The 24,061-nt window shown below is 39.0% G+C and overlaps 1 protein-coding gene across 7 annotated transcripts in view; it reads left to right on the top strand.

The window, feature by feature from the left end:
• sema6cb (semaphorin 6Cb) overlaps positions 1–24,061 on the top strand; it is a 350,862-nt gene that overhangs the window by 56,311 nt on the left and 270,490 nt on the right. For all 7 annotated transcript variants that reach the window (XM_071468733.1, XM_071468731.1, XM_071468730.1 and 4 more), the window contains one exon: positions 15,827–16,036. The gene's annotated coding sequence lies outside the window, so the exon portion shown is untranslated. The remainder of the gene's footprint in view (positions 1–15,826; positions 16,037–24,061) is intronic.

The following is a 24,061-nucleotide window of genomic DNA, read 5'->3' on the forward strand; positions in this document are numbered from 1 at the left end:
AGAAACTAAAGAGACTTTACAAGTTCTCATAGTTAGAGTCATGGTACTTGTATTAGAGTGTTTCATCAAATGTGCTGTTTTGCATTTTGGTGAAAACTATTTAATTTTTTTGGTGTGTTAAATATTTTCCTAGTATTGATACTACTTGGTTGATGGTGGTATGGTTCTCTGTTCTCATGTGGTGATGTGACGGTTGTTTCGATTGACAGACTGATTGACCTGATTTGATGAAGTGACAGATACTTTGCAGTTTTTATATTTATTTATTTTTATGTATAATTTTCTGGGAACTATTTTTGAAGAATTTAAATTTGTTTGATACCTATGACTTACACTTTTCTGTCACTGGCATTTAAATGACACAATGTGAATCAGCTCTTAACCACACATTGAAATCTTATCATCCCAACTTTAGCCTACATGCTGTAAATTACCAAATCACTGCTTATTTGCAAGTTTGGAGTTGCAAATTTGTTTCATAACATACAAGTTGCAGTTGCAGGGCATGATAATGGATACTGAGGTTTTTATCAAAGCTGTATGACATATCTACTTTTATTTTTTTTAATCTTTATTTAGTCAGACAGTCTCATTGAGATTGAAAACTCTTGTTTAGCGGGGGCTACAAACAAGAAGCAGCCACAAGACACAATCAAAACCAAAGAAAACACAACTACACAATACAAGAAACGAAGAATTAACAACAAGAAATGATAACATCTGCTAGTCATGAAACATCTACATCTACATCTAATAGTCATGAAATACATCAAATAACAAAGCTTTAAAATCCCCCAGGGAAAGGTAAGAGTCTAGTTTCAGGGCAATTTGCAGTTCATTCAATTAAAATGGTGCATAGTACCTGAAACCAGTTCTTTTGACATAAAACCAAGGCCAGTTCCTCAATAACAAAGAGACTGTGATATAAAAATGTGATATAAAACTTTATTAAAAGCACTGTAACTGACTCAAATTTAAGGCCTTAAATAGAGTCAATCATGCACACTACAGATTTGCTATATGAACTGGCTGTAGCAAACTTCCTCCTCTCATTTATCTGACATTCTATTCAAATATTTGGACTGACAAAAACTACATTTTCCTATCATTGCCTCTCTGTCCCTGTCACCTTGTCCTGTAGCCGGAGCCATACAGTATGAATAATGAAAGCAATGATTTCCAAGTCTTGCTGGCTCTCGAACAGCAACCAGGAGCAGCTCCATTAAAGAATGAAAAGGCTGGTCTCTTTTGTTGCTCCCAGATCTCCCCATTATTAAAGAATCCCATTAAACGAAAGAAGAAGGTCACTTTTCCTTTCAGTGCGATGACACATGGAAAGAGACCCCTGTCAGGTCAGAGATGGGGGCTGCTGATGAGGCCTGGGGGGGGGGGGGGGGGGGGGGGGGGGGGGGGGGTTTCAGCCCAAGAGGAAAGGAGTTATTGATTGACTGAGCCAGCACTGTGTCTCCTGCACTCTGTCAATCACCTGTGGACCCTTTTCTTTGTTGCTCGCTTTTCTTCTGGCCACCGGTGATCACCCATTTTCAGAGCGCTCTCTGCTGAGCCTGCGCCCTCATTTAACTTCATTACTGCAGGACTGACAGCTAGGCAGCAAGGGGGACGAGCAGCGTCCTTCGACCCTGCATGGTCACCTTCTCCTGGAGACACCTTTCCTCCCACATCCATCCTCAACCCTCCCCTTTCCTTTCTTTTTTCTTCTCTGTGGTTATTCTATCACTGTCTTCCTCCTGTCCTTCCCATCATGTCCACAAACGCAGCTCAGCAGCATTGATAACAGTCTGACAGACCACAGTGGCAGGCCGGCGTCAGCAGCTCACCCTGTCCCTCCTTCCCTGAGCTCGACACCTTGCCTTTTTCATCAAGGTCACCCTGCTGCCTGTTGGGACAGGGAGGGAGAATGTCAGGCTGTGAATGGGAACCTTTCACCTGCCACAACTAGTTTCCTTCCTGAGGTGTCTTACACCTACCAAGATGATGGCAGTGGTTTGATTTGGCACTGGGTGGCTGTGCTGTTAGGGGAAATTAGCAACCCATAAATGTGTGATGCCATAAAAGTATATGACAGTGTTATGTTTATGGATTTTTAATTTCCAGTGTCAATATTTTTAATCACTTCACCAATTTAATACAAACTAGAGTTATCACCTCACAGTTGTATGTCTCCACCAACCAGCCTGAGTTACAGCATTGAATAATAGCCAGAGGTGTTTTTGCAGAGCATTATGATTTGACCATTTGGATATAATATGCAATCTTATAGACATTTGAGTTCAATTGTGTCATAATTAGCATATGAAATTGTGACTTACAGCCAAAAACGTAAATTGTGAGCTCACAGATGGAGGCAAATGTAATGTAATTCCCTCTGCACATTCCTGATATATTGCATTCACAAGAATGTGAGATCACTATGACCTTGAACTTTGACCTTTGAGCACCAAAATCTTTTCAGTTCATCTTTACGTCCAAATGAATGTTTGTGCCAAATTTTCCCTCAAACTGTTACTGAGATATCATGTTCACAGGAATGGGACGGACAGATGGACAGCCCAAAACCATAATGCCATAGTTTAAATCTTAAGTCTTGCATAAGGAGTAAATATAAACAATCATGGGGTCCTAAATCTCTGCTATAAGTACATACATGACCATTTTCAAATGCATGTTATACAGTTTTGGACGTTTCCAGCCATTTTTGGCAGCCACTTGTTTCCAATCATTTCTGTTTGTGTGAAAGTTAAATGCATAACAGTAGCAGATGTTATGTTATCCATCAGAATGACAATTAAGTCTGCAGTAATTCTTTGTTATTGTAACACATTGTTGTGTGGTAGTGCAGTGTAAAGAATAAGTTAACACCAGGTTGAAAAGCAAGTTGCTGTCCTCTCTGTTTGAAAGTTTCCAGCCTTTTTCACCTCTGGGCAACACATTGCATCGATCTGATATCAAGAGTCTAATAACTGATTTTCACTCTGTGAATAAGCAGCTGATTTACCACCAAGAACAGACCAAACGCAGCAGAGGAAACTGCGTCTGAAATTTAATATCTGGGAAAAGCAGGTGTAAAATTTGGCGGCACTGATTACAGGACACACAGTGGGAGAGAGACAGAGCAAGAGAGAGAAACACAAATTAAAAGTTGCATCACAGAGCTACTTTACTGGAGTTCCCTGCTCAGCACCACCAACCTGTTATTTTCCACAGGACTTTACCTTTTTGTTTCCCACAGTTGCCTCCTGCTTAATTTTCCTCACTTTTAATGGCTCACAGCAGCTCCTCTCCCGTGTGTTACTATCGAAGCAGCCAGAATCACTGATTATGCAGGCGATTGTTTTTTAGTAGTTTACAGAAATAATCTGGTCAAAGGAATTTTATATTTTTATGTAAAGTCAATCATTACAATGTTGAGCTATTTATATTCTCACATGCCAGTTGAACACATGCTTGCAGTTTATAATGAATATTTTTGTCATCAAGATGTTCAGCCAGAGAGAACATTTTATTTTGCACGTCAACATAGCCTGTGTTCAGATTTTATTCAAATCAGACTACCTGCGACGACACTCGTTTACAACGACTGCAACTATTACAACTATTAGCAAATACAACGCAAACATGAAATTGGCTAAAAAGTGTTTTTTGAGTTCACACTGACCTTGACCTTTGTCCACCAAAATCAGTTCATCCTTGTGTCCAAGTGAACGTTTGTACCAAATTTGAAGAAGTTCCTTCAAGGCATTAGAGACATCATGTCCACAAGAATGAGACAGATGGACAACCCGAAAACAACCTCTGTCAATCACCTGTGTGCCAGCGACAGCCAGAGCCTCCGGCGTGGAGGCACAAAAATGTAAATGAGGTTCTGGGGATAAACACACAATCTGAGACAGTAATTTTTGACACATATATTTGAATGACTGCTACAAAAAAGAATCAACAAGTGACATCACTGAACCTATAAATCAGTTCTTATAGGAGGCATCTATAGTGAGACCATTGTTTATCACAGAGCCACCATCAAGCTACAAATTAAAATACTCATATGGTCAGTTTTACTAATATTAAGTCATCAATGAAACTCAAAGTACAACATAAAAAAACATAAAATATATTGTATACAGTACAGAGTGTGTTTGTATGAAGTTATTTCTCTCAAATTTAGCATCTCTCTAATACTTAATGTCAAATAATAAGCCCTTATGCATTTGTTTTTTAGCTGCACACACACAGTAGATATTACTATAGAAGTCAGGATACTACAGTATTTTTGTGTGTCAGTCTGTGTTAACACTACATCATAAATAAAGAGTCTGTATTAGTGTTTTGGTTAACACTTAATTAGAATATCCACTCTTTTACTGAACACCGTGATAACCGTCCTCAAGAGCTCCTGCACCATTACAACCCAGCCCTGCCCTTAATTAGGATGCATGTCAGGAAAAGGTGTTAGTCCTAAGAAAAGTGTGTTGTGTTACTTTCTGTGGAAGTTGTCGATTCTCTGCCCTTCTCGAGTATCTGCTCCGCTCATATATTTAGCACCTAACTTCAAACCAGAGTGTCTTGCACCTTTGGCAATGTGCAAATTCTGCCTCTCTCATTTACGCACGACGACACGCAGCACAGCTCAGTGATGATGAATCACAAGACACGCATACACAGTAGAGCTGTATGCACACGCACACACAAACACACACACACACAGAACTGTGTTTGAAGAGTAATACAGATCCTTTGGGAAAACAAGTGGAAAATGCTGGAGCTACAAGCGCTGGTTTCATGCTTGTCACCTGTTTTGTCTATGAGTCTGACCAATATAACAGCTCTTATTATAATAAATAATAACACCCCCACCCCTCCCTTTATCACATAGAGGCAGTCACCTCAGAGGAACCAGGAGAATGTGACTTGTGTAGATTCATGTGTTTTAGAAGAAAATATTCATTGTCAAAGTGCACTGATGTATTTCAGTTATGTGAAAAGCAGTTGGCTCAAAATTATAATTACTGTGTTGGCCTAATTTCAAATACATTATTTTATGACACAATAGAAAAAAAACAATTAAGTTGTTCTCTACGAATCTCTTTAAAATTGGATTTTCAAACTAGTCTATTGTTGTATTCAATGTATTCTGGTCCTAAATATCTTCATGTGCTATATTATGTATATTCATGTGATCACATACAAAACAACTTAGACTCATCTTGCAGCACCTGACCTCACTTTTGATCCTGAAACAACAAAAGCCTTTTTGTTAAACTAGGAGGTTCAGAAGTCATCTGCAATGTAATTAATTCTCTAGGCTGCTTTGACAAAATGATTGTCTCAGTATTTCTGATACACTGTAAATCATAGCCAGGAGTGGGATATGTAATTAGGCTTTTAAGGATCAATAATTGTGCAGTAGAGACTAATCTGTACATGAATGACTGATTACTATCAGCTGTGATAGGCTGTGGCCTTCGAGAAATGCTCCTCCACTTCCTCTGAAGTTACTATCATATTGCATATGACGTACACTTCAGAAGAAGTCAGTCACAGTGACGAGAGAATAATCGTTTTCTCTGGAAACACCGTGGCAATGGCACAGAGAGAAGATGTTTCCACCACTGCATACACACTTCACATGTAAATGCCTTTCTCCTCATGATTTTGTGTTGTTAATGAGGTAGTTCAGCCAGTATTGGAGAGTCTGGTTTGCTCACAGTGTCACACTGTGTGAAAATGTCTAGAGAGAAAACACACAGTCTGCACACTTCTTAAAATTTGAAAGAGGCAGTCGAAGCATTTTATCATTGTAGACTTATTTAGATTTTACACAGAATTTTCACATTGTCAGGAGGAACCTTTAAAATATCTTTTTGTGCCATTTTTTTAATCTGTAAAGTCTTTGTATGTCCTGAAGTAGTACACACTAATTGGAATCTGCACACCTGCTGGTAATCACCCTAATGACCAGAGGCTCGACACTTCCCTGAGCTCTTCTGACTACAAGCTGGCAGTAAGCATTGACTGATACTGGAATGAGTAACGATCATAACGACGATTCGGGCAAATTGGCAGTGGGATAGAGGTTTTCTTCTGCTGGAGGCAGAGTTTACACTTTATTCTGGTGAATTTCTCATAATGATTAAACATTCGTAAAAAGCTAGAGTTTGGTGCAGAGCAAACCATTGTCTAATATAAATCACCTACAGCTCATTCAGAACAGGGCTGACCAGGACCAGAAGCGGAGAACGCATTACACCTGTTTTTAAGTCCCTACATCTGTTGAATGTCAGTTTCTGTATTGATTTTAAAATTATTTTACTTATTTTTAAAGCACTTAATGGTCTTGCACCAGTACATATGTCTGACATACTTACAGTCAAATGCTTAGATCCTCTGGCACAAGTCTGCTAATTGTTTTGAAGTGCAGGACTAAAACCTTTGTTGAGGCAGCTTTCAGCTTTTATGCTCCAAGCTGATGGAACAGCCTCCCTGAGGACCTGAGAGCGGCCAGAAGTGCTGAAAATTTGAACTCAAAACATACCTCTTCAGCCGGGCCTTTAATTCAACATGGTTTTTAGTCATTAGTCACTTTATTTTATTCACTTATTTTAATGTATCAATGTTGTAAATTATTATCAATTTTCTAGTAGGCTTTTTGTTTGCTCTTATTATAAATCTTTAAATCAGTTTTATTCTATCTCATTGTCAAGTCTCTTATTTGATTTATCCTTTTTGTTTTTAACTCATCAGTCATCTGTGAAGCACTGTGAGCTGCTCTAACCTTTATGAAAAAGTGCAGATTGATGGATTGTCTAACAGTATTGTAGTCAGTTATAATGTCACTGTTGCATTTAATATTTTACACAATTACAGTGACTTTAAAGGATTTGTGCATCTTTTCAGCCTCTTCAATAAGTGATTATTTTCATCTCACTTGCGTCTTTCTGCCTCATTAGCAGGCCTCATATGGTTCATCACATATTTCATTCAGGGCTGATTCAGTCGTATCATACTGATTCATATGTTAATATGTTCTACAGACGACCCCCTGTGGCTCGCAGAGAGGCCTTCGAGATATCCCTTCATGCTCTGCTCCCCATTTGTCTTCTCCCTTCACAGCAACCAAACTCACCATGAAAACTGAGCTTTATCACTCCTCCCACCCACCAGATTCTGTTGACCTATCTTGTTTTTTTTTTGTTTTTTTCCCCTGCAGTGGAAAAGGCATTTCTGGGATAAACAATCCATTGAAATGTCACCAGATTCCATGGAGTCCTAAAGAGCTGTGTCCCGGAGCTGGAGGGACTGGCATGTTGACATTAGACATTAAGCAGCATTTCATATCATATTATGGCGTGACAACAGCATCATACAACTCTAGCGTTCAGAAATGCCATTCTCAAACGGTGGGCTATGAAGCATATCATATTGATATTGTAAACTGTGGATCACAGCCTGAATCCATAAGAAGCTACAGGGAACCACAGTTGGTGTCATGCTTTGTTTCAGCTGCACAAGTTTAAATCTTTGTGTGAATGTTACACTGATGCAGAGACAAAGGCACTCAACAGTGTGTGCCTCTGATTTAAAGCCCAGCCTCTGCTGATAAATTTACTTGCCTGTTTAATGAGACCTTGACATGAGGGGGGAAACAAATCACTATTTTTGTCTCTTTTATATTTAGTTCTGAGTGTGTTTCCTCTGCCGGTGTACAGGACAGTCTGAGATCAGTCTGCTTGTAAACAAAAGCTCTGTTTGTGCACAGCTTTGTAAATTTACTGTCTGGAAGAAAAAGAGTTTTTATATTAGTTTATGTGTATCTGCACTTTCCTCTAACTTCTTACTCTTAAGAGAGGCTCTAAATGAAGACACCTCAGATTTCTCCTGGTAGCCATGACACCAGCTTGCATGGCAGCTCCAATGCCATCAGTGTGTTTGTGTGTGTGTGTGTGTGTGTGTGTGTGTGTTTGCGCGTGCATAAGAGGAAGGGGTGGGCGGATCGAAAAATGGATCCATCAAATTAGATCACATCCTGAGAACACGAGCACTCTTAGTGCTCCAATATGTGCAACTCTGCTGCTGTTGTGTGTGTATACGCAGCAAAGACCTTGTTACTTTACATATTACAGGTGTGTCCTTTCACCTTCTCCCTAAGTGTCTAACATCACAGAGATAAATGCTGTGTCCCAATTCCATACTGCACATTTACTGCATATGTACTATGTACTAATCCTTTTGCAGTTAGAATACAAGCAATCAATATACTACTACAGGGTTTGTACTTGCAGGTAATTATACACTATTGTTATTATTGTGTGGGCTATCTAATGTGAGCACTTAACAAAACTAAAAAACCTGCTGAGTATCAGTATCAGTATGTTGTATGGAATGGTGACAACTAAAAATTAATGGTGCGTTCAGATGGTCGATTTCAAGTCGTAAAGTCAATTTTCAAGTTAATCACCAAGAAGTTGCTTTCAAATGACCAATAAAATGTACATATCAGCTTGAAAATAGACTGCAGAAATTTTCAATTTTTAAGTCATTTTGTCTTAAAGGCTTGTTTTCTTGAAAAAAAAATCTACCTGTTTTTTGAGCTTTCATTTGTTTTAAGGAAACAATGACTTTCAGGGCTCAGTGCTATTCGCAAAATGATTGGACAAAATGGATACTTTATGCAGTGTGGGGCATGATTCATCATTCCTGGGTTTATAGTAAAAATTATGATATTTAAGTTCAACAAATAATGAAAAGGGCCATTAGTAGAATCATTGGATTGGCAAAGACATCGGCTCTAACTTCCTCTTTAGTAGTAATCTACATCTTGGTCTCTAATGAGGAGCAGCAGTAGAGTTTATGCATTATTTACATCTTAGAGTGGCTCTTTCATTGGTCCAGTTTAAGTGATAGTCTCTGTACCAGCGACTGATAAGAGCCTGAGTGTAAATATCTGAGCAGTACGATGTGATCATATGATATTTTCTGACTATGAGTTCATGAGCATCGCCTGAATGCTTCTTTAAGCAAGTGACAGGTTCCAAATCTGCTTTTTCTTATTGTCAAGCACAGACCACACACCTGTTGTGTCTTCCAGATACAGGCAAGAGAAGCCCGTAGAGTATTTGTTATCTCCCATTTAATTAGACAAATCTTGCCCACCCATTAGGGTGGGTTCAGTCCAAAAAAAAGCAGACTTTAGAGGATGATGTCTCTGCATAAGCGACAGAAGCTATTGTTATTTAATACTAAGTTGGAAGAGTCAGGGGAAAAGGAGTAACAGCTGTTAACAGCCACTGTAAGTATTTGGGTTTTACTAGGGTGAACAAATGCATGGTAAGAATAAAAAATACCAGGCTATTAACATCTTGAACTTACTAAAAAGAGGCCCAGTCCTACAACCCTCACTCACTGTTAGGATCATTATTCTTATCCTGCGAATGAGGTTTAGCCTAATTCTTGGTCCAGGAGGCAGGGGGTAGCTGGTGGATGTGTCTGTTTCCTACTGTTTTACTGGCAGACTCTTCTGTCTGCGGACTGGAAACCACAGGTGTGCACTCCACGGGGATATTTTATCATCTGCTGTACTCATGGCAACAGAAGCACTGAATCTGGTGGTGTGAAGTTCTTGTGTAAACATCTTAATCCAAACAGGATCTTAACTGGGGCACTGTGAATGCCAACCTTACTTCAGTGCATGTAAATGTAACCACAGAAAGAAAGCTGAATGTGGTTGACGCAATTCAGTACACACAGTACATACCACACCATTTGCTTAACTACAAATGGTGACCATTCAGTTAAAATTGAGCTACTGTAACTAGGCACAACAGGCCTGTTGAGCTTTGGATTTCTGAACATGCTAAACCACAGTGTTTGGGCACAAGAGCAACTGTGAGAAATGGATTAAATGTGTGTTTAGCTGCTCTAATGTGAAAATGTTGCTTACAAGGTAAAGCAGCACATCGTTAGATTATACAGGTTATGCTTTTTAAGGCATTTTTAACAGCGGCAGTGAAGATAGACAGGATGTACAGGGAGAGAGAGCATTTCCTACCTTATGTCATTTCTGTGTTGTGTAAAGCACTTTGAGTTGCCCTTTGCATAACATGCACTGCATAAATTCCTGCTACATTTCACATTCCTCCTCTGCATACCCCCACGTCTGTTAAAGTTAATGCTGCATGGTGGAGCCAAAAACAGTTTTCAACATTGTGCACAGTGAAGTCACAAATGAACTAATGTGCATTTCCTTTGTAGTCTATTTTAGCACCACTGTTCAATGTCATTTAATATCTCTAATAATGTTTCACTTTCAACTTTACCGCCTCTGTTCAAGGAAAATCTGAGCTAGGTTATTAATATCTATTTTTCAGTGCCTTAAAATGTCTTATTTGAATAAATGTTTCAGTTAAGTTGATTACATGGTCACTCGCCCTTTTAGCCTGTTCTGACCCAAAAGTACATCTCAGACCAAAACAAATGCTTCGTCAGCCACACCTCCAGCCTCCGTGAGGTCACAACCCCCCCCCTCACATTCTCAGTCAGTGAGGCGTTACAAAGCCCAGAGAAAGTGGCCACTCAACACACAACAAGAAGCTCAACTGAATAAAGTTACCCTGTGGACACGAGAGCCAACAAAACAACAATGTAAACACAACCATCAGCCCACACTAGCATTGCTGTGATATGCTCCATGGCAAAGCTGACAGTTAGCCAGCTAGCAATAGCTTGTAACATTTGCTGAACACATTTATCATATGGGAACAGCAAGTTAGCATGCTACTGTAGCTGATCACTAATGAAAACAGACAGGAATCTCGTTCAAAGAACCTTTAATGAGAAAATATCCAACAACAGAGCTGTCCAACTTCGCACATGCAGCCTTATTCCTGCACCACTGTTTCCTTTGACTTTCCAGTACTTGTGTTGTCCTTGAAGTTAGCTCCTTTTTCCTTTATACCTTCTCTGCCTGGCTGCTGCTTCATTGCCCTGAGCGAGTGTAAGTGGTCGGGCACTGAGCTAGTTTCATCCGAGGTCACCTCACCTCCATCCCAGGCTTCTGTTCTTCAGAGAACCCATCGGATCCTGCAAAGAGCTGCCCTGCAGTTTTGATTAGTGCTGGCTCCGCCTCCACAGCATCTCCTGGAGGGGAGAGAAGAAACCAGTCAGTACAAAAGCACCTTCGTCCAACTCTGACAACAATGAATATCATCAGAGCATCACTGACAGACTCAGAGAGCGAGAAAAGAAAGAACATTTTCTCCCCACTATAACCCTGAAGCAACAACCCTGATTGAAACGGTGACCTTAATGCAAAGACATTTCATAGAGCTGAGAAACCCAGTGGGCGGATTTTAAGCTGCCACACTATTTCTAAATGCCATGCTCAGGTGCCAATCATACTTACAGCTCTTGAAATCAGCTGAGTTGCTATTTGGAGAGGATAATAAGCTTTCATCAGACAGTTCTTTGCTATATTTTGTTAGTTTTTGAGAGTTGGAAATACAGTAAGTTGAGACTGAAAAAGATCAGTCATTCAGTGTAAAACTTTCGGTTTTACAGGCTTTACTGCGATTGAATCTGCAGGAAATAGACAGGGAATAGTAGAAGACTCCAATTTCTACAAATCATCCTCACCCAGCATTAACATAGAGCGTGGCAGCAGCCTTGATTGAATTGTAGCAGTTAATAGAGACGAGGTTTGAACCCAAAAACCTCATGTTCAAGGTGGAAATAGTATCAGCCTGGGTGAGTTCTGAACAAGCTCAATCAAAGTGATTTATCTGTGATTTATCAGTATAAAATCACTATAGCATATAGCTTTAATTACTGTGATTGGGCTTACCTGAATATATGACACAGGAAAAACAAGAGCCTGTCTTCATATGCAAATAATTTCTCTAGAAAATCCCTTTGGAGATAACATAATGACATTTGCATGACATTTTGGGTTTGGTTCTTTGTTTGGTTTTTTTGTATTAACATAACAGGACATTTTATATTGAATTCATGTGCAAAGTGTTCATTGAATCTATCTGTAAAACATTCATTATCAATGTGGCTATCAATTCAAACACATTCAGGTAATGCCACGTACACACAATACGTGACTTTGATGCTCTGTTCACACTACACAACATATGCCTGGACCCTCACCCCAAGTCTGGGGCTGTTATCCACCAGTATTGGCTGACAGCTGAAAGATATTCTTTGTGTGCCAGAATTGGTCCAGGTGTGGAAGTTGCACATGACAGTCATGCTGGATATGGGCCAGATTCGGGCTGTGGAACAGGGCGTATACTAGGCCAAAGGAAAACAAGCATGTGGCCCAAGTATCTCACCGATTCCCAAACACGTCAAACTCAGAGCCTTAGTAATATTCATTAAAAAGTCTTAAAAATACAATAATAGTGTGAGCTGTTTTACCTGAAAACTGCTGTTTATTCCCGCACCAACCCGATCACTGGAGCTAACAGCTAATTCTAGCCTCTGACACACTGACGTCACTATGAAATCTGTCTATATCTAGTGTTTAGTGTCAGTAAAACAAATCCAGCTTAAATCAAACAACACATGATATGACAACACAAACCCCCAGTCTGTCAAATTCCAGTGCTTTGTCCTGAGAAGTCCTAACATCTCAATATGAAAGTCTTAACTTTGTAAGTAAAGTCCCTACACCACTGGGACAAAGTCCCACACTTTAAATCAGTCCATCCTGTCTTATTACCTCTCCTAGCACATTTTAGGTATTTTTTTTAGTCAAGATTTTTTATTCGTTTTACAGCTAGTAGTAATGGTTGTAGTATTGCTGTTGGTCACATTATTATTATGTTCCCTGCACTTACAGAGAACATAAGAAACATAACTCTGTCATTGTTCTTCCTCTGTCGTGATGAACTGACCATTAAATGTCACCTTCCGTCAGCGGTCTGACTCACTCCTGACTAACAGTGTCTTCACTGGCGCCTGCTGTAGATGAATTAGTCTAAGTTCCTTGAAATCCCTGAAACACAGACAGCTGTGGAGAAACACTGCCATTTCCAGTCCTTTACAGACTACAGGTCTGTGCCACTCTGAGCCCTGTTTCTGTAGCTTATCTATTAAGTAAATTACATGCCAATGGTAAACAGTTTTAGTTTACAAATGACAAATGACCGCAGTGTGCAGGTCCTTTAAAAAAGCCACTACACTGGCTAACGCAAGATGATAAAGGAGGCTGTTCTTGAACGGTACCCGGCTTCTAAATGGCCAGCCTGGTCGAGTGCATCATGCCCATGTCAGGGAACAAACAAATAAGATGAAGTGCTCTCTCAAAGTCAGTGGAAAGGACAACCTCACTGGCTCCCAACAAACAATGATAGATGAGTTATACATGATGGTGTGGGCAGAGAACGGGGGGAGCGTTCAATTAGTACAAGGAGAAATGGCAGTTTAACGGTACAGCGAGAGAAGCTGGCAGGCATTAAGAAACGCCAAATTGAAAACGCATACATCTCAGATAGCTGACAACCTCATTCCCTTTTCCAAATTGGTCACAAATTTATGATTTTCCATAATTGTTCATGTTTTGACACCTCATATTTCAATCTTGAAAATGAATGAGAGAAAAGTATGCTTGGGGGATTTTTGAAAAAAAGAGTTTAGGGTGCTCCCATGTGAAAAACTTACTCTAAATGCTAAAAGGGTGAATTCAGCAGCTCACTCCTCTCCCTCACCTCTCAACTTTGCCACTCAGCAGCAGGATTTGTGCCACACTGGAGGCTGTGCGCCAAGCTATTGTGAAGAGTTACACCTTCAAAAGCACTCTGAGCTGGACTCATGAATATTTATACACTGATTAGGTGCCCTGATTTATCAGGCTGCGACGGAAAGGAATGATGGGTCTTAAGGAGTTGAGGCACGCATAGAGACAAAGGTATGGCTCTGCTAATGCAGATCCCACACTTCACGTAATAGACTGTCCATTAGAGAAGAATGTTGGCTGTGTTGGAAACTTCCTACTTTAATCTTGGGGGTTTTAGTTCACTGCTTCAGTGATCACATATGAGATCTGCGTAATCATAAATACTGCAGTGAAATATAAAGCTAGTATGGTTCTTTTTTAACACTCAAGGCCCGAAATGGAAAATGCATTGAAATAGTGTTTAGAATTTTTTAGATTTATGTGAAGTCTTAGTGTTGTTTAGCCTGTTTGACTGATTTTGTTTTGCACTGTCTGCAACTTTTATGGTGCTGTTTTGGCCTCGCTCTCTGAAGAACCTCAGTGGGACTTCAAAATAGGTTCTGATTTTTTTCCATGTCTGTGTGAAAACAATACACACACACACACACACACACACACACACACACACACAGACACGCAGACACACACACACACACACACACACACACACTAGCTTTACACAAGCAAAAGCAAATGTTTTCAGATGAACATTGCGCTGCCCAGATTATACTTTTTATCAAGAGGATATCACGTTTTTAATGAATGTATCTACAAAGTTAAGGGGTTCGTACTTAGTGGGAGACTGACAACATATTTCATTTGTTTTCTCTACAACATCTGCTCACCACAACTAAAGCATGATTAATGTATATATGGTTATTGTCAGGAAACTAAAAGGTTAGGAAAAGATAATCATCATGTTGGTTAAATACCAAAAAAGTGAATGCTGACTTTAAACAACAGACTGGGCTTGTTCTGTTGCTCCATATTTTTACCAGAACAACCATCTGTGCTTAACTTTAAGCACATTTTGTACAGCCACCATCCACCACGACCAATTACCAACAGTACACTGAAGACTGAGAAAAAAAACTGGCAGTGAGCATAATCCAGGCAGCACTTATGTTATTATGTACTTATTGAAACTATTTATCAATTTACAAAGTAAATATGTGCTGAGAGATCTACAGCACTGGAGTGTTTGTTCATTGCTCCCGTCCAGACTGAGTGTGACTCCACTGGAAGAGATGAGCAAAGTTCACAGCTCACTCCACACAAAAATACAAAATGTATTCTGAGGCTTTGGCAGTCTGATTCAGCCAAGTCAGAGCATAGTAGTACATATTGTAAGTATTGCAAGTAGACTGATAAAAGTGTGAACATTAACTTCTAAAGACTGGTTAGATGAAAAGGTTCAGGACTATAATTAAACTATGGAGAGAATATCATGATGCAGGCTGAAACATAAATTCATTTTTAACAATATCTTCGACAATACATTAAAGCTAAAGCATCGTTACCAAAACCTGCCCAGTGCGATATCGAGGTCGTTCATTCTGCCAGTGACTGCTGGTTATCAATGGTCTGTGTGTCAGTCACTATTCCACAGTTCTTTCATTGTCTGATGAGAGAAACAGAAAAACATGCAAATGAAACAAAACGACAAAATAAAATATCAAAATACCTGCAAAACTAAAATTCAAATTCCATCATCAGCTTTACTTTGTGCTAGTGCTAATTAGCAAATGTTACAATGCTCACACATTAAAACTAAGATGATGAATATGGCACAACCTGCTAAACATTAGCATGTCAACATGTTCACTGTGAGCATGTTAGCATGCTCATGTTAGCATTTAGCTCAAAGCACCACTGTCCACCATGGCTGTAGACTCTCAGTCTTTTTGAATATGAAAGTTTTTTGGTCATAAACAAGGCGATATCATCTGCCAGACTCAGACGGAGCAAATATTGAAATCAATCAACTCAAATATCCCAATTTCACTGTTGTGTTTTTGCTATGCACACAATTCAGTGCATACTAATTGCAGTCAAAACTTGTTTTTGTTTTGTTTTTGTAAATTACAACAGGAAGTGATGGACACCACAAGCACACATCACCAGAGACCTCAAGGACAGTGTTCTTTAGAGAGGACGATGGATCCACGGCGCAGCATCTGCTGAGAAAAATAATCAAAGACCTCCGTCTCACCTCGACGTGGTGCTATCCCTCGCACACTTTCAGCTGCCGTTTTGTTCTTCATTCATGTCGGCCTTCCTTCCCAGCCGGTTGACTGACAGGTGAGATTAAGCACCCTTTGAACTCTATCTGGTTATTGGAAGAACAGTCTAAATTGAAGCAGTGTTATTACGTGCCGCCTTGCTGAGTCAGTGGGAAAGTGGGAACAGGGGGTGGCACTTCTCTGAATGAATAAAGAGCCTTTCAGAGGGAAAGGTGTTGAGCCAGATCTCAAACGCATTATACAGCAATAATGAGAATTGTAAAGGGAAGAGGGGGAAAAATTAGATTAAAAATGTTTTGAACAGCAGCTCTGCTTTCATTTAATCTCTTAGAGAAAAAATATGACCTGAAAAAATATTTTTTTTCTTCCAAAGGATCTGCAGGAGAAAAAAAAAAAAGACTAACATCGATAAAATAGTTTTCTCAGTCCACACTTAAATCAAATTGAAGCCTTGAAGAATGATTTGAGAGAGAAAAGCGACCAGATAAAAACCCATTAATTCTGAATCTGAATGAGAACAATGCCTTAAAACCAAGCACACTGATACATCTTAATATTCTGTCACCTAGAATGACCTTTATTTTTTAATGCCAAGGACTGAAAAATTGATTACAGCAAGATTTAACTTTAGCTTTATAGTGTTCTATAATTAGAATCAGCTGTGAGTTAGTAGAACAGTTGAATTTCAGTCAAGATATTAAATTATACTGACAGTACTTAGCAGTGTTTTCTCAGAGTGTTTTATCTCAGTGAATACAGATGCAGCTGTCACAGAAATCACGTCATGCTTTCTGCATCAGGCTTTTTGTTGGAGATTATTTAAATTTTGTTTCTTTCAGTAATTAAAAGGAAGGGAGAATTCTCTGGCTGATAGTAGTTTGTCACTAATGTCCGTCACTAAACACACTAATGTGTTACAATATAGTTACTAAATATTCTGTGGAAAGAGGAAGACATCAGTAGAGATTGCATGTCAGTTGTAAACACAGATTTGTCCTCTGAGTTCTACAAAATGAATTCAGAAATAAAATATCCAAGGCACATTTAAAAATGATTACTGCTGAATTTTACTTTAAAAGTTTTTCCAAATTCATAGTCAGTTTAAAAGCATTGCAATCAAATCTATTGTCAGATACTGTAGATGGAATAATTATTCACTTTCACACTGCCTCTCTGCCTGTGTGCCAGTCACTGAAGATTTAGATTCTCATGTTTTGCATTCATAAAAACACTTCCTGCTGTCAAACTCCATCACAGGAAAAGATCCCGTGTTGAAAAATCCACCACACTGTGTCTGTATTTGGCCACTTCTCCATGATATCATGAAAAATCCATTTAACCAAACAGAGTGGACTCCGAAGAGTAGAATACATAATAGCAGTTTTTATCACTGTTTTGTGTATTGGGTTTTTTTTTAATCTCCTCTGAGTAGAGGATTGTGGGAGAATAGATTGACAATGACAGCTCGCTCCACACGCTGTCTGTTCAAAGACAAAATCAGACGGGACAAACAGTGCGACATCTGTGAATGTGTTTTTGTTTGTTCATTTACATCTCTGCAAATGCCCGTCATTATATATGATTATTTTTTCAGTAGCCCTGCTACCCAACACACATTCACTTGTTTTGGACATTTGTTAAATCATTATATTCACTTAGTGCAGCAGTTTTACATATTACATGGCTCCAGAGGGTGCTGCACGAAATCTGAAAAAAATGTCCTCACGTCCCTGCTTCAACCTCTAAAGACGATGTGTGGTGTTGTAGAAGTGCAATGTTTTGACAAAGATAAAATTAACCCTAAATATTAGACACTATATTATTACCATGATCAATGACCTCATATGAAGTGTTGTTTATAAAAGTGTTTACAGCTTGTCTGAAAGGCCACACCCAAAGACAGGGTAAAAAGCCTGCCATCATAGACAGGGATGAGATGTGATGAATTACGGGGGGGGGGTCCAAACTTGAACCCAACCTTCATCACCCTGTAGCCTCACTCAGTATGAACCCTATGACTAACATCCAATTCAACACCATTCCCCCAACTCTAAATGTATAAATGAAAGGACCTTGACAAATCATCAGTTTGTAACTCCAGTGTCATCCAGCCTCACTGGATCTTGGCCTCTTGACACTTTGGCATGCTTTGGCCCAAGCATCTCTGGTGCATCCACATCGAGAAGACGATGCAAAACCCGAGTCTAAATCCTAAAATGAATGGTTGTCCTTGTGGGACATGTCCTCAGATGGCAAGCAAGTCCCCATGATGTGAACACACAACCACTGCTTGTCCCCGCAGTGTGATTAATACAAATAGACACAAACACACACACTCAGACACACAAAATGATTGTATACTAACACCTGGGATTTGCCTGCAGCAGACTCTGTATTCAACTGTCAGCCACTGAATAATTCCACTGGACAGAATTGGGGCTCGAGTGTGTTGTTCAAAGACAAATTCCTCATCTTTTTTTTCCTGAAAGATTAAAGAATGATTCAGATGCCTTCAACCAGACTCTCTGAGCTGGTTGCTCAAAGTGAAGCACTGATCATTTACACCTGGAGTAGCACTCCTTCCTCTGCAGCAGACAGACTTCGATCTGTAGGTTTCCCTTCACTTCCCCTCTCTGCTGCTTTTCAAATGTCACTTCCTGCAACAGCCGAAAGAAATTCAGCAAATATGACCTTAAATCCACAATCTGACATTTTACATTGGAAATGAAAAATGCCTTTTTCATTTAACAAAGTCATAATATGAGGAGAAAAAACGTCAAACCTGCAACTTCACAGCTAAGTTAGGCGAATAGCAACATGGTGTAATGTAATTTATTCATTGATTTATTTCATTTATATATGTGCTGTGTATACTTTAGATGGATCGATACATAAGTATAGATTATTAACTGAGAGACTATTGCTACATACAGGATTATACCATTTATAGTTTAAGATAACCTGACATGCTTGTCCCAGGATGAGCTTTAATTAAAAAACAATGTATGCTTTGTACATTGCAATGAAAATACATAAGAAATGACATCAAACACAAACACACACTGGCAGCTCTCTGAGGCTGTGCTTAGGTGCAGCACTGCTTTAAGTTAAATGTTAACATCTTTGTTCATCCTCGGGAACATGGACATCTGTACAATATCAGTGGTAATCCCTTCAACAGTTCTAAAGACATTTCACCAAAAACCGCAAATGTCAACCTCATGGTGGTACGAGAGAAAAAACCATGGGATCACCAACACCTTTAGGATAGTTCAGGGGTCTGTGAATGTCTGTGCAAACACTCAGTTATTTCAGGAAAATTGTCAATCTGCTGGTGGTGCCAGAAGAATCAATCCAAACTCAGTCAGACTCATTCTCCTGGGACCATGAGTGTCTCTATGTTGTTTGCTTTGTCATTATGGGGTGTGGAGTGTAGATTGATGGGGGAAAAATATATTATTTTAAATTTTACAATGACGCTGAAACATAATAAATTGAAGGTGTATGAAAACTTTCTAAATGCTTTGTTAACAGGGTTGCCACCTTCTATGTGAAGAAATAATGGAAGTTCTTACCTGTGGAAGGGAACCAAGCAGCTTCCCAGTCAGCTGCTCACTGATAAACTTCACCAGTCCACTTGTAGGCTATAACTGGTTTTACTGGACATTATACTATTCACAGCACTTTGAGAACACAGTTTATAAAAATACATGTAAATACGGGATAACTGTAAATGTAAACTATAAAAGGGAACCAATGGCTATATGCCCGATCACTCCTCAAAAACTGTTTCAACTTCTGTATAGTGATAGTTCTAAAGAATTTCCAAAGTGGTATAAAACAGTTAGTCCTTGTATTTCATCCCACACCAACATCCTGTTTGTACCAATCATGGGGAAACCATCAAAAGTGTGTGATTTCAGTTTTTACACATTTAGTTTACTTCATCTCCAAGGCTTATTCTCTGTAATTACTTTTTTTTTTTAATTGACTCATGTTGACAAAAAGAAAAACAATGGAGAAATGTCCACATATGTTTATATGTGTATATATATATATATATATATATATATATATATATATAATAACAGATTTTAAAGATAATGCTATTTTGATTTATTTTTACGTTGATTTTATGTTCCCACAGGCAAAAATCTGTGTTTGCAGTAAATGGGGTCCTCTGGTGGGGAAGTGATAATAGAAAGTGGAAAGAAGATACAAAATATCCTTGCACATCATCCCCACATTATAATCTGATGTTAAACTTGCCAAATAATTGATATGTTTTTAATATTCTGAATCACTATCATTAAATTTTACGTTTTGAAAATTAAAAAAACAAATGAGCCATATCCCTCATTCCCATCTCCCATAACCTCATCTCCCAGCAGATGGTTTTATTTCACTTGAAGCCATCACGAGTGTAATTTGGAAAGTTGCAGTTTGACTTTATTGCTGCACAATACAGGATGTAAAGTATGAAAGTCTTTTCGATGTGAACTCCTCACTAAGGAGTAAACAGCTTTACATGTGAGCAGCAGTGAGATCAGAGAAATTTACTGAACTAGTGTCTGAGCGAGTACCTGTGAAACAGAGCTTCCCTTTTCTTCCCTACGGTAGAGTTCAGCCTGGTGAGCTGGAGTCATACAGGCACAACGGAGACATATGTTTCTGTCAGACGGTGTTAGGCTTGATTCTCATAGAACACAGACACCATTAGAAATAGATGTCATAACATTCCTGCATGAATCGGCTGAGGCTGCAACAATCTGCTGACTTCCATCCATCGCTGGCCGGTGGAAACAGATACACTGTATGCCTCAGTTAATTCCTCCAGGCGTTTAGTTGGAGGTCTTGATTCTACCTTCTCGGTTCCTGCTTTACATGCTTGACTTGTTCCTTTCTACGCTGCTGTTAAGTCATACCTGCCTTTTTTTTTGAAAAATCATTTTTCTTACTGTCAGGTATGAGTGCAGGATGAGGAGTGGTACTGGTACTTTAAAGAAACATATGAACAGAGAGTGGTGCACAGTGTAATATAATCTTACATGACTGCTGTTGCAAAAGGATAGTGTTCCTACAAGCTTCTTTTCTCAGCATAGAGTGCTGCAGGGATGACGTGGTTTTGTAGGCTAATGCCTGCAAAACAGACAATGGGATTTTTACATTGTCTTTTGGATTACTGCAGAAAATAAGCTCAGCTCATAAGCTTGTTCAGCAGGATAATCTTCACAAATGAACACCATTTTATGATTTTTGAAACCTAACTACAATCGCCAGAAGCAAAAAGCTAATGTCACACCATTACATGACTTCAACGTCGCCACCACTAAACCTCAACTTGTAGTTTGATTTAGCTCTGAGCTCTTCTACAAAAGTTAGCAACAGTTTGCAAAGGGCCGAGTGTAAACACAGGGCTGTAAAGGTGGACCGGTGAGGAGATCGGTTTTCATGATGGGACTGATGATGTTTAACGTCCCAACAACCTCTGTAGTCTCATATAAACACTTGTTAGTAATCAGCCTTTTTTAACAGATGTAAAAGCTTAAAGAAATTAGGACTGGGGTATTAGGTGCTGTATTTTATGTCGTAGAATAAAATGTGAAAATGTCTTGAGCTTGTGTTAACCACAGACCTTATTTCAGTCATCTAACCAAAAACCCATTCAAAAAACCCAGAGACTTTGGATAACTAATTTCTGGATTTTAGGACAAGAATTACTATGTGTGCAATTACATTTGTTGCCTTTGCATGGCACTGTTAATAAAAGCAGCTTAATATGAATCCAGCAGTGGAAAACAGGCATGTTTACATCAAGAGTTTCGACAGGTTAACTTGACTTAATATGATTTTTCCAACCATAAACCTACTTAACGGAAAAAAGAGAGAACTGGATGTAAAGGGGTTGGTTCTGTTTGTTTCACTCTATGAGAATAATGCCATTCAAACCGAGAAAACACCAAATAAGAGCCAAGAGTTCAAAGTGCAAGGGAATATTTCAAAATACATCCAATTTTGGAACAGGTGATAAAATCTGACAGCCAGCTGTGACAGCTGCTCATGCTTAAAAAAAATAGCACATGAAAATGAACCAAATGGCACACTGCAATCTGGACTCAAGCTCCATCCCAGCTATTTCTTTATGCAAATTCATACAATGAATTTTTTTTTTCTTACTTTTTTTAAGGAACAGAGAGTTTTATAAAAATGTCTTGTGAGACTTAAGTTTTCCCAAACTCCAATAAACAAGCTAATTGTGACTGCTGGGTGTAAAGACCAGTTTGAACTTCTAAGCAGCACTAACAGAGCCTGGGGTCTATGTACAGTATGCTTATGCAAAAAAAAAAATAACAAAAACAAGTCATACTATGATGAGTCAGCTGGGATATGTCATAGAAATGCCACAACACCATCTGCTTTGTCTAATTAGAAATCTCACTCTTTCTCACGGAGAAATTGTGTATGTGCTCCAAGAAGCAACAGGAAACCTGAGACAAATGTTGTGAGCTGCACAAATACAATCTGTGCATGTCTGGATAGTTTGCAGTTACTGCAGTTACTGACGTGGACGCTTAGGCAAGTATAATGTTTACCATGTTCAACATCTTTGTTTAGCATGTTCGCATGCTAACATTGGCTAATTAGCACTAAACCAGATACAGATGAGGCTGATGGGAATGTCATTAGTTTTGCAAGTGTTTGGTCATAAAACAAAACAATGGACAAAATGGAATCACAGAAGTTATTACAACATGAATGTCTGAGCCATATTTCATGGCTGTCCATCCATTCAGTCTGGACCAAAGTGATGGATTAACTGACCGACATCCATAGAGCCACGCCTGCTACCGTGGATAAAAACTGCTATCTAAAAGTAATGTCATTCTGGGTTTCACCAATTCAGATTTGCAACCTGGTTTCAACTAGAAATGTACTAATTGGATGATACTGCAGGACTGTTTGTGCCCCTCATGAATGTGCATACCTTTGGGATAGAGGTAACCATTGGTTTCTCTAAAAGATAATTATCTGGCGATGTTTGAAAAAATGGTTGTTGAATGCTGTTTAGATATTTTCAAAATCCCCAAAGAGTCTCAAGAGTCTTCTACCCATCTGGATGAAAAACAAATTCCATCTGCTGCACAATAAAAAAGATTTCAAACATGTTTCCCAGGTGTCCTGTCCAGGTAGCTGACAGGCTGCCATCTTTGTTTTGATTTGGAAACATTTTTATCATCCAGTAGACAAAATATTTTTTCATCCAGATGTTTATAAGAGTTTTTGGGAATTCTATAGATGCCATCAGAATAATGATATTTCAAACATTGCTGCTTGGTTATCTTTTAGAGAAACCAATAGTTATGTCTGTGGCTCAGATGTATGCTTATTCATGAGGCTACCTATTGGGGCAACTGCAGAATCACATGTGTGTTCCAATGAGCAGTGTCAATACAAGTGTTGTGTCTTGCACAGTGTCCAACTTTCATGTAAATACTGTAGTTTTTATCCCGTCTCAGAACACCAGATTTTCTAATCAAGGAGTTTTCGATGCCTAACCTTATTTTCTCAGTCAAGATATTCACATATCCAAATGTCTTGGAAAGTGTCTCTTCAGTCTTGACTAGAAGAAAGTCCTGCACACTGCTCCTGCTCAGCATCACAATTTATCGATCATCCTAATGTATTAGTCTCTCTAGACCAGGGGTAAGGCAAGTAAGTTTGGCCTTGGGCCAATTTTTCCTGATCCATTACATTTTAAGAAACTGATTGATAAAAATGCAACTTAAATTTACTTTATTGTGTGGCCACAGTCACATATATACGTTTGACTGATTCATTGACCTGGTGTTATTTTTTCATTTCACATCATATGTCTGCTGTTTCAGAAGTCTATCAAGCAAGCAACAGAACCTTTGGAACTTCCTGTCAGAATTGTTCATAATAAAAGCTAAAGAGACAAATTCGCTAAAGAGGAAGAGCTTCTGTGGGAAACTGTTATTGCTGTGAAGGAGATTTATCTTCAAACCAGGCGCTATGCGCTGCTTCTGATGTGACATGGTTGTGTCTGTCGTTCACTCTCAAC

The sequence above is a fragment of the Trachinotus anak genome, unplaced genomic scaffold (assembly GCF_046630095.1).
Source record: "Trachinotus anak isolate AG129_WGS33_773 ecotype Australia unplaced genomic scaffold, CSIRO_AGI_Tana_v1 ptg000032l, whole genome shotgun sequence".
Lineage (NCBI taxonomy): Eukaryota > Metazoa > Chordata > Actinopteri > Carangiformes > Carangidae > Trachinotus > Trachinotus anak.